Below are 15,694 nucleotides of genomic sequence, written 5' to 3'. Positions count from 1 at the left end.
GGCTACTGTATTTTGGGATGCACGTGAAATTATTTTCGTTGACTATTTGGAAAAAGGAAAAACAATAACAGGGGATTATTATGCATCTTTATTGGACCAGCTAAAAAACAAAATTGAAGAAAAACGGCCTCATTTAAACAGGAAAAAAATCCTCTTTCATCAGGACAATGCCCGTGTTCACACATGTTTACGATCAATGGCTAAAATTGAAGAATTGAAGTTCGAATTGGTCGACCACCCACCGTATTCGCCAGATTTAGCCCCCAGTGACTTTTTCCTTTTCCCAAACTTAAAAAAATGGCTAAGTGGACAACGTTTTTTTTCAAATGAAGAAGTCATCGATCGGACAAATGCTTATTTTGAGGACCTTCCGAAAACTTATTTTTCTGACGGTTTAAAAAAAATTGAGAAACGTCTAACCAAGTGTATTGAGCTCCAAGGAGATTATGTTGAGAAATAAAAAAAAAATACAAAAATAAAAACTGTTTTAATGCTTTTTTCTAAGGAATTATTGACCCACCCTCGTATCTAAAAACCATTCATTTTCATAGTAATAAGCAATTCAATATAATTGATAATGGCATTAGCAATTTAATATCTAACTATATTACTATCAATCATTCGACATTAGTAATTTCATCGAAGAAATTAAATAATCATCGCATTCATGCAGATAAATTGCATATTCTATGCCTTTTAGGAAACACACGCTCGAGAGATTATTAATAGTTTCATTATTCATATTCCAATCACAGTGTCCAATACGATTACACGGCGTTTTAATACTACATATTAAATAAATAAATATATGAAGATATATAAAAAATACTTAAATAATGCAATACAGAAATATTATTAAAATAAATTGCATCCTTAAATTCTCTTTCTCCTGTTGCGGATAAGATGTTACTACAATATAATATTTAATCATACTTTAATTTTAATTTTATTAAATGAAAAAATATTCATATGAATAAAACTGGAGAAGAGAGTTTAAAATATGAATTACGATGTTTAGTCCTTGCTTTCTGCGGAGTTATAAAAAAATGTTTATGACACTGAATGTATTTTTAACCATTAGATAAACACAGCTTTGTTTCAGCTGCCATTTTACTTACACACTTTCATTACAGATTTATCATTGTGAGTAAAATGTAGGAAGCAATAAAATGAATTCCAGCACATCTGCAATTGTTTGTTTTTTTTAACAATTACCCAGAATATGGCAAAAGATTAACTTCTGATTATTTGAAAAAGATTTTGCAATATGAGCGGAACACAATACGCCCACTATTTAAAGCTGCAAAGTCCAATCTGTATGATTTCAAATTAATCTTTGAATGCACTTCAATACTGCACGTCAACGAATGGAAAGAGGTTGTCAACATCAAATATAGAATAATTAAAGCTTATCATGAAAATGTTGTCTGAGATTTTTTTAATCGCCTCATGATAAACATATTAATCTGGACGTATGTATCAGGTTTGCATGTTGAATGGATATTTTTGAATAATTTAATGCACATAACGTCTGGAAACCATATTAGGTACCTAGTATAAGTAGATAGAAAACCTTCGTCCAAAAACAATACTTATGTGGTGTTTTCGCTTATGCGATTATCGCATAGCATGTAAGTACATGGATTTGTTCATTACAATGGTCGCACAAGTAAAAGCAGTGTCATTTGAACGTACACATTCAATTCGGTTGCGATCATCTCATAAGTAAAATCACCACTAAGTCAAGTTCTAATAAATCACATTTTTTTAGGTTAAAAATAATATGGTAAAAGGATGACAGTATGTAGCTACAAATAAGGAAGTAAAGAGATTTCTGTAATGTTGAATCAAGAGAAAAAAATGTACTCATATACTTAATGTTAAATAAGTTTTTCTATGGAATTCTTCATGTAAAGAAATTGAAAAATACTGATTAATTAATAATTCAACCAAAATTGTATGTTAATAAAGAAGATTTTGTATGTATGTAGTCATGGCAACCTCTTATTTATACAATATTATAAAATAGGTTCCTACTTAATATCGAAATATAGTTTTAATGCATATTTTGATCATATTGTAAATAAATATTGTTTTTATAATTAATAATAGTTATGACAAGTCATGAAATTATATCATATAAGTAGGTAACAATAATATTATCATTTATATACATAAGTATAGCCCAAAGCCCATCATAAAGAAAAACCAAACACATGCACATCACAATAATAACTATTAAAATATGATACAATATTAATAGGTAACCATATAATACAATATCTGAAATAATAATCATGTTATGTTAGTTAAATATAGATAAGTACTTAATAATAATGTTGAATTATGTCTAAACTAGAAGTGGAAAATTATAATTATATTCTCAATAACATAAAATCCCAAAGTAAAAATTGTTTATAAGTTGGTACCAAATCAAAATGATTATGTACATACATTCAAGACTTCTCACTAATCTATGCAGATATTTATATAGGAACTACCTAGGTACCTGTCTATCAATTTGTCCGTAAACATTTTTATCAAGTTTGACATTTCGGGCACATAAAAAGTTTGAAAAGTAATCGGATGATGTTTGACAACCCGGAGGTAGATTTTACTTGTTTTATTAATTAGCAACTATTTTAAATGAAAATCATCCACAATAAATAATATTAGCCGCATGCACTTATACAACATCATAAATTGCAAAATTAAATTTTTTTCTTGCAGAAAATGTCAGTTGTTACAAATATGCCCGTTACTTACAACATTTTATGTCAGACGCCAAACGCCAAACTCTTTTATCGATGAAACAAAAATGACTAATGACAATTTTAATGATTTTAATAAATTTAATGTAACTTTCCACATTCTAACCTCCTGTACAACGATTCTCATTTCTGTCCAGCAGTAATGGATTACTAACAATGCAGAGCTTTTTCAATACCCTTAATGTCATTAATCCTGTATGTTTATTTCTAATGAATATTGTAATTTGATTATCCATTGGAATAATATTTTCATATTAAGACAGTCCACTATATCAGCTGTTAGTCTGGTATGTGCATTGCTATGTTCACAATACTTTATCAAACAAAACAGACACTCAAAAAGTGAAAATAACTTGTATTTTGGATCTCATGAAAAGTGAACTATTTCCAGAAACGCTTGCGAAGTTTGTTATTGAAATGTGAATCACTATTGTTTCATATTTTGAACAATTTGTGAATCTTCAAAATCTTCTTAGACACGTATCTACGGAAACCAGTGCGAGATATATTAGACTACTAAAGACATAACGTACAATAAATTATTAAATGAAATAGAACAGAACGTAGAAAATAAACACACCAACGACTTATAATAATTGAGACGTCTATTTTCAAAAACTTACAGGTCCTATATTTTGTTAAAATCTAATATAAAATACGTGCCTAGATATTATTCTTATACACAATATGTAATGATCCTCTAAAACCTGCCAAAACCGTACGAATAACCAGGCACACACATACGGGGGGGTTCAGGGTTCCGGCCCTGCCCCCTCCCTCCGTCTTAAAAAATCAACAATAAATTATTATGGATATGGAAATAAATAACGATATATTCAATTTAATTTTGCTCATATATATTATAATAAACGGTTTATTGGTCAACACCATCCTTGACACTTGACACACAAGACATTGTTTATCACAATTAGTGAATTTTGGACTTATCAGTTTTTGAACATAGACAACTCAATTACGAAATATCACCTGAAATTGAAATGTCCAATAGGTTGGTTAGTCATAGCAGATAGAAACAAAAAGAGATATCTTGGACACATAGACGTTTTCGATCAACTAACCATATCGATCCAAAAAGTGAAAATCTCCACGGCATATTGTCTCCGGTGCAAACCGTTTACTGGAGGAGATTTGGATGATGACACACTATCAGATGCAGCAGAAGACCACGATTTAACAGCCTTGCTATCATAACGTCTCCGACCTATAATATGGTGTTAGGTGACGGTATAAAACAAAAAATCTATCGCCACAACACTAGTAGGTAGCAATGCATTATTACAAGTTAGTTGGTAACATAAAATTTGGCTGCGGTAGAGTAGTGGCAGAGTGTCCGCTGTTAAAGCCATGGAATGTGGGTTCGAATACTGTATCTGGATTATTCACAAGTGTGTTTGATCCACAACCCACCAGGGTGTGCGAATGGCTAACAGCCATTTCTTGTAAAAACAAAATCATTTAGACAATTTCCACTAGGTGAACGCAAATAAGCTCCATAGAGGAGCGAAAGTGGTAGTTTATGTGTGCACAGTTGATACTGTTAACGAATAATGGATAACAGAAATGGACATTTATTTTCATTTCAGTTACAGCCAGACACCACACACCAGACACCAACCGGATTATCTTATATGGATAATCAATATACCAAAGGCATATCTATGGAAAGTAACCCATATCGATGAAAGGATTGTATATTAAGATGTGAAGAAATTATTTTATTAAAATAGAGCCTAAATATATTATGAAAGTGAAGCTTTAAAAATGTTACTAAGGATAATGATTAAATATCCTGCAAGTCATTTCGTATTGTAGATTTATTTGCATTAAGTTTTACACTTAATAGTATTTGCCAGGATGATACTGAGATAAACATGCCTTGCATTACATTGTTAGAAATTGAAAGGAAGTTTTTTGTACAATGAATCATCATTATTTAAATGAACCATCTAAAATACTTACTACGTAAGTTAGAAATAAAACCAAAACAGTGGGCCGCCGTTTTACTTTTATTTACTAAGAGTTGCCAACGTGGAGTCATTATAATATTGTTACTGATATAACCATACTAAAATCTTTCTGGAATTTCTGTCAAATTGTCAAAAAAATCACTTGAATCTCTCTTTCTACAGGCCAAACTTTCTGATATACCATCTCAATCTTTGAGCATGAGTGAACGTAGACGTTTTGTATTGTTACCTGGTGGCTCAATATTATTTCGTCGACAATCTACACTCTATAGATTTGACACTAGCAGTGCCATCTGTGGTATTAATAATTTATTAAGAATTAAAAACTAACTCTTATACGCCGAGTTAATAACTGGCTATATTTTTTTCTTAAAAGAGATTTTAAACCAGACACAATATCATTTGTGGAGCCAAAAACCAGTGGTGTAAAATAAGAAAGTTCCGGAGAGCTAATTAATATTAATATTCTTAGTAGGTACACCCACCCTAAATATCCACATTTCCACTTTTTATTTGGCTACTGACAATTTTCTGATATCCAATGAAAATTTAAGAGATCACTAGTAGAGAAAAAAAATTTACAATCAATAATTAATAATATTTTGGTACTTACTTAATTAAAAGAATTTTAAAACAAAATTAGTGAGCAGTTAGCCATGCAGTCACTAATTTGACGCAAGATAGACATGTATAAATGATCGAGCTGGATAAAGCACTCAAAAAAAGGCTATAATTTATCCCATTAAATTCATTCTATGGAAACGAATTCACTAATCGTTTCCTTCGAATATTTACTCCCATTGGGCATGTGTATAGTATTGTACCTATGTAAAATATTTGAAACATTTTGGGGTTATGTTTTGGGGAAAAAAGTTGCGGAGCGCCAACCTCACTACACCATTGATTATGTGAGACTCTATGGTTTAGATTTCTTAGTGGAAACTTAGTGGAATTAGAGACACCATGATAATATTATACCTTGATAAGTTTGCGACGGTGTTGACAGGCCAGATACCAATCCGCAGATGGAGGCCACCGCTGCTACCCCGCACCCCACCCACAGTAATATCAACCACAACATCCATAAACGTAGAAAATCAACTTGTTCTTGCAAAAACTAATAAGTTTATTAATCCAAAAAATATTTTTCTGCCTGTCTTCGGAGAAGGTATATCAAGATAATAATATTAATATAGAGAGAAGAAAAAGTATTTTGCCCAAACTATTCGATAAAATCCTAATGAGAACGAAAAATATAACAAATCTGCCAAAGTTGAGTTTTAATTTTATTATCGAAATATAAATTAAATGTGATAGAATCTTACATAAAAACATTATTTGTACAAAGTTCTTGGAATCTTCGACGAGGCCTTCATCATTTCGTTTAAATGAAAAATTTATAATTAATTTTGTATACCAACATTCGACAACATGGAAGTTTCAAATATAACAACAATATTTCGAATTGCCAATTTCAAATAAAGAAAAACAAAAGCGTTTCGAGCTTAGTTTTTTTTCGCTGGCTATTCAATTTATTTAATTTGCGAACGTGTAAATGAATAAATACGAATGTCGTAGATTTTATTCATTATTATGGCAATGACAGACGAGCGATAGTGCAAGGTGCGTTTTTTTCTAATATCAAGAAAAGAGAGAAGTATTTTTCTTTCGCAGCATACGTTTTCCAAACATTATAAGACGACGTCGTGAGACCGAAAGAAAAGTGTCCGACGCACGAAAGCCGAACGAATTAAATTGAACATGTGCTTTCACTGTCCTCGAAGATTTATTTATAAAAATCAGTCACCCCACTCGTCGGGCTAAACAAACCCGAAATAACCGGCAAATGAATTAACTAATAGAAAAAGTCGTATTGTTAAAAACATGGTCAATTAGTGCTGCAACGTTTTTAACATCCCAGAGCGTCTACAGTTATTTCCGGGAGGGGGATGACTTAAAAATCTTGTTTTTTTGAATACATCAATTTACTAGGTATAGTGCGAAAACATCTTCTTGGCTACGTGTTAAAACTGTGAACTAACATGCTCCGCCCATTTTTAACCGCACTTCCATTATAAACTAACAAGCTCCTCCCATTTAGTAAACAACAGCGCCTAGAAGCGTAGCCAAGAAGATGTTTTCGCACATTAGTTACCTACACATTGTTTGCAAATATAGCAAAAGACAAGATCTGTAATGCTGGATACGTATGTTAATAATAGCGTGGATCGCAAAAACTAAAAAGAATAATGGATTCTGCGGTGTTTGACCACACGCAGTCAGAAGAAATAATAATCAGCGGGAGCAGAAGAAGGACGTCCTTGACACTATGATCCGTCCAAGTCCTGGATGGATTTCCGGATGTCCAGGTAAACGACGCTACAGAGGTCTTGATACTTTGAATCGTTATGCACTTAATAAATTATAAAAAAATCCCTCACGAGAGGGTTGAAAACCGATAGATTTTATTTCGCGATATATTTAAATCGGCTAAAGGTCGTGCTCGGTAGAGAAGGGGTTAGCGGAAAACGCGGCCGGCTAAAAGCGACTTCGGCCGCTAGACTGGCTCACAAGTGACAAATATTTATAGCCAGGCTGTAGAAACATCTCTACAGACGTTTGTCTATTACTATAGCGTGCTTACATGAACGGCAACTGATATGTTGCACGTGAATTCAAATTGAGAAGAGTTCGACACTTTATATTTCCTTCAATCGTTCATTGGTTAACACACATTTAATAATGTAAAAACGGTTTTTAAAAACCTTGGGGTATTGAGGTGTTTGAAATATTTTTTATCAGGGAAACAAAAAACCCCTTTTCTCAGATTGAGGGTCGACGGAAAAGTCTGTGTCTCACGGCAAAAGAAACCACATTGATTTGATCCATATAACACATGAGGAAACCAGTCGCCATGGAACAAGGTTTAGAAGCCGGATTCGGTTTATTAATTTATGACGGTTAGGTCATAAAACACAAGAAAAACAACAGCGCGCCGAGTGTCACCGACTTAGCGATATTAAATGATGTACGTATGTAAATATGTATGATACAGACGTAACTATTGAAAATAACAATTTATATTCTTTAACACGTATTTAAGTTTATCCCATATTTCTCCACTTAACCCTTGTCACCTAGAAAACAACTTACTTCTCATTATGTGTATGTTCCCTGGTCTGATCGATTGTTAAACAAGGAAAAATAACTCGAATGTCCAGTCATTCATTGTGACAATGTTATTATGCATAGGTACAACTCAAGGCCCACTATATTCAGGCCGCGGCAAGAAACCATGAATTTCGATAGTAGTGCTGGAATTAATAATAATTTAATTAAAATGAACGAAATAATATCGTGACTGTTCTGGCAGAAGACACTAATTCGAAAAAATGACATATTGAGTTAGTTATACCAAAATGTTCCTTATTTCAAACTTAACCGTATGGAAACCTTCTTAATAAATAAACAGTCTTTATTTTAAAGTCATCCTTTTTACGATTACTTAATAAACTCACATGGTAGACCATTTCAAACATTTTAACAACTTTAAAGTCAAATTACTCAAAACTGGAGAACCAGTTAGTGTGTTCTGCCAGAACAAAGAAGATATGCAATCGGAAATCTTCATTTAACTCGCCATTTAGTGCCGCGGCCTGACTATAGACGGTGTTGATACAACCGGTGGCGTTTTTAGACACACGCCGATAGATTATACCAGTGTGACGTGTGTACATTTATTTATGACGTAGAAAATCTGTCAACTATTATCTAAAAAAAAATAATCATAGAACGCGACCCATATATGTATGCAGAAGCACATACATACATACATTTATACGCCGGAAACTTATCATAGGAAAGATCGTAGGATATTCAGTGAGCATTCTATTCTCGTTCACTCTCCAACAATGTCCGACTACCGTCTGTGGTTCCACAATTAGATCTTTTAATAGAATCAGATCCATACACAATACCTAATCCAGTGATTATAGAATCTAGATGATATATATACTTAGCATGAATCTTCACTACACAGGCAGGTAATAAATAGTGGATAATAAACAAATGAACGCGTCAAAGGGACGGTAGTGATTTTCTTTGACGCAGATGACGCAATCGATTCGTCAAAAAATTTAAAAGGAGGCTTCTAGACAGCTAAAACCGGTCATACAATTATTAAATTTTACCAACCTATTTTTTTTCTTTTATTTTGTTAACTGACAATTCATGGTGGAACTGCATTGTATTGTTGTTTTAATTTAATAAAACGATTTTTTTTTTGTTGTAGTACTTATTCCACTTTTAATCAATATATATTAATCATAAATATTTGTTGATATTAATGTTATTGTAAGTGTTGATTGTTTCATATTTTGTGTTTTGTTAATATTTAAAAATAATTTGTTTAATGCCCCTGATGTAGTATGAAATATTTATGTCCTACCTCATTAATTTTAAATTAATTTGTTATTGGGAAGGTATTATTGGACGGATAATTTATGTACCTATTGTTATATTATTTCTGTCGCTTTGGATTTTCTTTGACAAATATTGTTTTATAAAAAAATATGTATTCAGTTGAAAATGTCCCTCTAGAGGCGGACGAAACCGGTCCTAATTTATTGATTAAAAGTGGAATAAGTACTACAAAAAAAAATGCGTTTTATTAAATTAAAACAACAATATACCAACCTATACCGATTTATTGATATTTTACAAGGTGCGTTGGTAATTATTGGAACGTATGGTTTTGATTTTATTTTTTATCGGGAGGACTCACAATCAGGCAGTGCCTTAGGCCTCCAAGTCCCTAAACCAGCCGCTGCACAGGGAAAGTTAAACTAAAACTCAGGAGACACCTCACCGCATCACGCAGTAGGACAAAGGGACTATTTTTTATTATTGATGATTCCCAATAATACATTACGAGCCCCGGAGAGCCCATTAATCACACAATTGTTCATTTAATTTTTTGAAGCTAAATAATTATTTTGAATTGTATAACATTAATGTAAGTAAGGTGCTTTATTTATCTCGGTGCAACCAAAGCAAATAAATCTGAAGGCACACGTGTGAAGTTTCTTACCAATTAATCTACAATGCGAAATGGTCAGCTAATTTGATCGTTGGCCTGTGTAATTTTTTAGTAGTTATCACTTTCTTTTGAAAAACCTATATCTGTTCTAATTGGAAGAAGATTTTTCTACAACATCTCTATTCTTTATTTTTATTAGATAATAGGTATATTCTATTTTTATTTTCAAGAAATATCGATAGTTCGGCAGTAATTAACCACGTATAGAGTTGGGTTTCGGGAATTCTCGAGAAATTTTCGAGATTTTCGATCCCAAATCTCGAGAATTGAAATTTTTAACATTTCGGGAAATCCCGGATCACGAGAATCTTTTCTCGGGATTCGGGATTTCTTTATTATCAAATATTAATTGAAAAAACGATTTTTCTATATGAAAAAGTGGTCAGAAAACACAAAACGTTCAAAGATTGATCGGGGTATTTAACACAATTAAGTCAACGTCGACTCAAAGTGAGCGCAATTTTTCAACATCATTGAATTTTGTGCCTCAAAAGCGTGCGCGATTATCAGACGCAGTGATTGACAGTCTGTGTTTTTTGAAAGCCTATTTTAATAAGTAATGTTTCGAATTATTTTTATTTTCCTACTTCTATTTGTTTGTCTTCTTACATAAATGAAAAAAAAAACATTGGTATTTTTTTTTAAATTTCCCGATATCTCGAGAATTCTCGAGAACTCTCTGGAAATCCCGAATCTCGAGATTGAGATTTTCTCGGGAAATACCCAACTCTAACCAGGTATTCATTATACTTACCTACTTATTAGGATATAATGAGCAGTAACAAAACACTATTACAATTTTCATAATGCATGTAAAAGTTGCGATTTCATTAATTACGAAGCATATCCGTCAAATTATAAATTAGAATCTAATTCCGATTATAATCCAATACAAATTAATCTTCCGATGCATCTTAAGGCGAAGTCTTCACTGAGCCTTTTTTAAAGAGGCACCTAGCGGGAAAATACGAAGCTTGCAATTTTTGAGACATTTTTTTGATAATTTACAATTTCAACTGTATTAATGAATAAATATGTATCTGGAAACATTAAAAAAAAATATTTTTTATTTTAAGTTAAAGACAAACTTACAATTGTAAAAAATGTAATAAAATGTGATTTGTTGTATCGGACCGCACCCTATTAATACATATATTTTATGGTCATATTCATTATTAAAATTTAGTTTATTAAGTTTTCTAAGCATCACTTAAGCGATTTTTGACTAATTCATAGTTTTAATATTTTTTATATCTATTGTAAAAAACATCGATTTTTATAAAATATATAAATGTGTATAACTTGAAATCCTTTTTATTTATATTTATAAAAATAATTGATTTGATATAAATAAAAAGGATTTCAAGTTATAAAGAAGACAGTGATAGATACATAATGCTAGTGATTTACTTTGTTGTGTACAAGTAGGTACGTATCTGTTTGAGTGATTATATTGTGGGCCCGTTCGATGTTCGCTGAAGGGATTTTGTTATGCTTTGGGCGATATGTTATACTCGGTTTGTGAGAAATTTTGGTATGTATAATTTAGTGACTGTATGACTGGTTTGAACTTTTGCGAGGCCCCTTTTAAATCTTCTGATGAACCGATTGCTTAATCTGCGTCAAAGAAAATCGCCACTGCACTTAAAGTTAAATTTCTTGCGATCCGACATTTCAGTAGGTACCTTAGCAAGGACGCTATGCTGTGTTTGCGATTCAAAAGTCGACATGGACGATACTAATTTAATTTACTAGTAAGAGCCTGCCCAAGTTTGGGTTGAGGAGAAATCTGTTTTCAAATACTTAGCGTGTTTTCGAAGATATTTTTCACGAAAATTTGGCTGTAAAAAAAATAATTGTCATTCATTGTTATCGTACGTGAGTAAGTATCTGAACGACGGAGAGCCAAATATCTTGCCCCACATGTTAAGAAGATGACATGAAATATTTCCGATTTTTTGGCAACGGGACAATAACAATATTGACGAAAGAAAACATATTATTCCGTCAGTTGCGGGGCACTTCCCCCGAAGAAAGCGACGCGCCAGTGGAGACGTAGAGGAAGAAAACCAGATTGGCAGGAAGAAGAAAATGTTTTCAAGATGTCGATTCTATTTCCGGCGCGCGACGAGCCCGCGTGGCCGAGCGGGGAGAGTGCGCATGTCCGGAAAACTTGCAGAGGAAAGTGAGCGCATTTCACAAAGAAAACAACAAAACGACCTGCGCAAACGGATCGACGATCTCGTAAACAACGATGGCACTTGCGTATTGCAATGACTTTTTGAAAACAACAACATCTTAACTATATCAATAAAAAGTGCGCTAGGTCCTTCCTTCCAGTGACGTCCCTAAGCAAAATACCGCCTTCAAGCAGACTTAGAATGCGGCCACCTTTCATTTTTAATTATCTGCAAATTCATTAGTTACCTGTTTTACCACGTTTTAGCCATTTTTAAGCAGAATTGAATTAATTTTCAGTTAATTCTGTTTTGTATGGAAAGTTATTATTGTTGGTTGCTAAGAAATTATTAATGTATACGTGCGTTACTATGGAAATCAATATGAATTGTCAAAATGACATTTCAATATTCTATATTTATTCAGTAATTCTATCAAGTAGGTACAATAAAAAGTTTTTATTAATACATAGGATTGTCAAGTTTATGTGATTCAACAAAAAAAAAATTAAAACGTGGTATATAAAAAGTTCTTTTTATCTTGTAATTATTATTATTTGTATTTGGCTATCTAAAGCACCGGCTAGACGCTCATGCTTCGCCACAAGCTTACCTGCGCAAACCGGTTTGTATCGGAAAGCCCGTGTGTATGGACGGGAAAACTGTAGCTCGCGCAAACTGAAAAGCCATCAAAAAGTGTTCCGTATTTTTGCACAAACTATACCGCGCATGCAAGTCGCTGCCGTCTAGCCGGCACATTAAACAGAAAAATCTATAAATTGGCATATTATGTACACACCATCTACTAGAGAATTAGAGCTTTTTCACGTAACCTCTTCTCAAACAGTGATGATTTTAGGTAGGTACGTGGAGGTTTGTAGCACTGACAGGATTGGAGGCATTGTTGTGAAAAATTTGCCTGTGTGGTAAACTGCCATTAAAATATGTAAGTATTACAGTGGGTACCTATTACAATACATACAATATTATTGTTGTTGTTTTTTAAACCGAGTTGTCGATACTTTGTAATAACAGCGTAGCCTGCCTGATTCATGAAAAACCGTCACTGCTTTCAAAAATATTTGTATTCGTTCCTTCATTAGTACCGCCCCTGTGCATCGCATGACCTGCCTACCCCACGGGACGTCACTGCTTCCTTCTGAATGGATGATACAAATAAAATAGAGTAAATGCCTAGGTTTATACTCCAACAATTTATTCTGTCGAGGTTTGACATACCTTTATATAGATTTAGTCCGATTGTCTGGACTCGTAGTTTCGTCCAGACGTTTAAAGATTATTTATTCCATTTTCTGGACAGCAACATTGGTTGGCAATACATTTATACACGATGCCAAAATTCCGATGAAGCAGTTTTTAAAGAAAAGATATCGCGCTTTTATGATGTAGCATTACAGTCGCGTGGCAATACGAATTCTAAAAAAGTGTCACAATTTCAGTGGGTGATTATAATCATTAAGAATGAAATGAAATCGTAATACGTAATCGTTGTCAATTAATATTTTTTTAAGAAAACACGTGTAACACCGTTTGGCTTTAGAAGATGTGCTTTTTATTTTCAATTAGGTACAACAGATACCAGTGGCGCAGGGTGGAGGTAGGATCCGACGTAAATAGTGCACACTTTACTTTCGTCAGTCAAAGAGTCAAAATCTCTTGTTTTTATTGAACTAAGATTACAATGTGTAAATAGTGTATATTAGTTTTTTAAATTCAATTAAACCTTGCCGAATCCAAGCCATAGAAAATAATTGTCAAAAAGAATTCGTTTATCTATAAAGAATGTAAAATTATTCCATGAAATCATACATAATTTTAGATATTTTATAGATGGAGGAATATTTTTATCGTTTATGGTTTGGTGGTTTAGGCAGAGGTTAGTGAATTTTAAAAAGTAATCAACACCCTCTGTAATAATTATGTATTTATTGTTAATTCAACGAAAACAAATAATTATGACTGAAAAAGAGTGAAGGTACCATTTTTGTTGGATCGCCCATAGCATACCTAAACTATTATGGTTTGTTTTATGCAGGGTTTAATTGAACTTTAAAAACTATACAGCACCATCTGCAAATTGTATTCTTAGTTCAATGAAAATAGATAAGTATGACTGACAAAGTTTGGTGTGCACTACATTTATGTCGAATCTTAACAGCCTACCTCCGCCCTTCGCCACCGACAGATACCTTTCAAGCCGACCGAGTGTCTGGACTAGATTATGAAAAAATAAGCAACCACCTGTGATACCTAACCGATACCTAACTAAGATAGAAGGCTATTGCTATGTTAGAGTTACGAGATAGATACAGCAATTAATATTCTGCGCTAGTGAAGCATCGGACCCAAAGAAATTTTAGACGCAGAGCGCAGGGCGTAATGACAGAAAGCTACGCATTGTGGAGTTTTAATCACGTGACTGGTAATTTATAATATGGTGTTTTTCCAACGCATGTTTGAATTGGACGAATAGCCAACAACCAATGACATTATTAATGGACGACGCACTCAATACTGTAGCTTGCAAGTAAATTCGCGCATTCGCATGTATAGGTAGACATCACGCAATTTCCATTATGCGATATCACGCATAGGGAATTTATAGCAATATGACCTTTATTGTAATGGCGTTAGAGCAGTGTTTCTAATGTCAATGTTCATTTGAGCGAACCCGTTCGAACCGAACCATTCGCAGACCCAACAAAACGCATCAGGAATTTATAGCAATATCACCTTTATTGTAATGGCGTTAGAACAGATTATGCCATTCGGCAGACCCGACAATAAAGTGAGTGTCATTTTCTATTCCAGATGATTCGTCCATATAAATGTCATTGCCAACAACATATTATTTCTCTTGAAAAAACCCTTCAAAGATAGCCTCTAATCTGTTTAGTAATATTTAACCACGTTTAGCAAAGTGCAGCCCCTTTTGGTTTGTGTTTTTTTTATTAAGTATCTTTAAGTACCTATTATTGTAATCTATATATTTTTGTTCCGTTACCTACCTGCCTAAAATTTACATCTCGCACTGGCTTATTAGATGTATATTTTATTAATCTAGCAAACGTTTTATAAAAAAAACATCCCGTCAAATTTATTGGTGAATAGAATTAATTAATAAATCACTACTTAAATAATTTGATAAATAAAGGGTAGGTTCAATACTAGGTTCATTACTAACTAGTGTGTCGTAAATACGTCTCGTTGCAATAATACGATGGCAGACATATTTTATTTTAATTAATATACTGTTAATTTATATTATACTCGTACTTATATTAGTGATATTATGTACCTAGTGCATAATACCAATAAATGAAACGTCTTTGAAAAATGAAGATCAATAATTGATATTTTACATAAGTTGACTGAAATGTACGCATTTTCTAATTGCAGGATTCTTATAAATGGAGCCATTATATTATTGATGGTCAGTAATATTGTGACAATACATAATGTCAGTCAGGCGCGTACGCCCTTTAGAAAATGCTAATAAATCTGTAAAAATACATGTTAAATAAATATAAAAACTGGAATATCAAAAACGAAAAATTTCCACATATTGTATTATCTAAATTGTAACCTCTGTTCGTCTGCGTCGCTAATTTATAGCATCATACATTTCTCCAAGTGAGA

General features: G+C 32.9%; 1 protein-coding gene across 1 annotated transcript in view; it reads right to left on the bottom strand.

Moving 5' to 3' along the window:
* The window catches only part of LOC147065306 (uncharacterized), a 34,090-nt gene that overhangs the window by 15,631 nt on the left and 2,765 nt on the right, over positions 1 to 15,694 (bottom strand). The window lies entirely within an intron of this gene.

Source organism: Rhyacophila brunnea, unplaced genomic scaffold, assembly GCF_057557595.1.
Source record: "Rhyacophila brunnea isolate RB1 unplaced genomic scaffold, BYU_Rbru_1.0 scaffold_6, whole genome shotgun sequence".
Lineage (NCBI taxonomy): Eukaryota > Metazoa > Arthropoda > Insecta > Trichoptera > Rhyacophilidae > Rhyacophila > Rhyacophila brunnea.
This window is presented reverse-complemented; position numbering and strand designations above follow the sequence as displayed.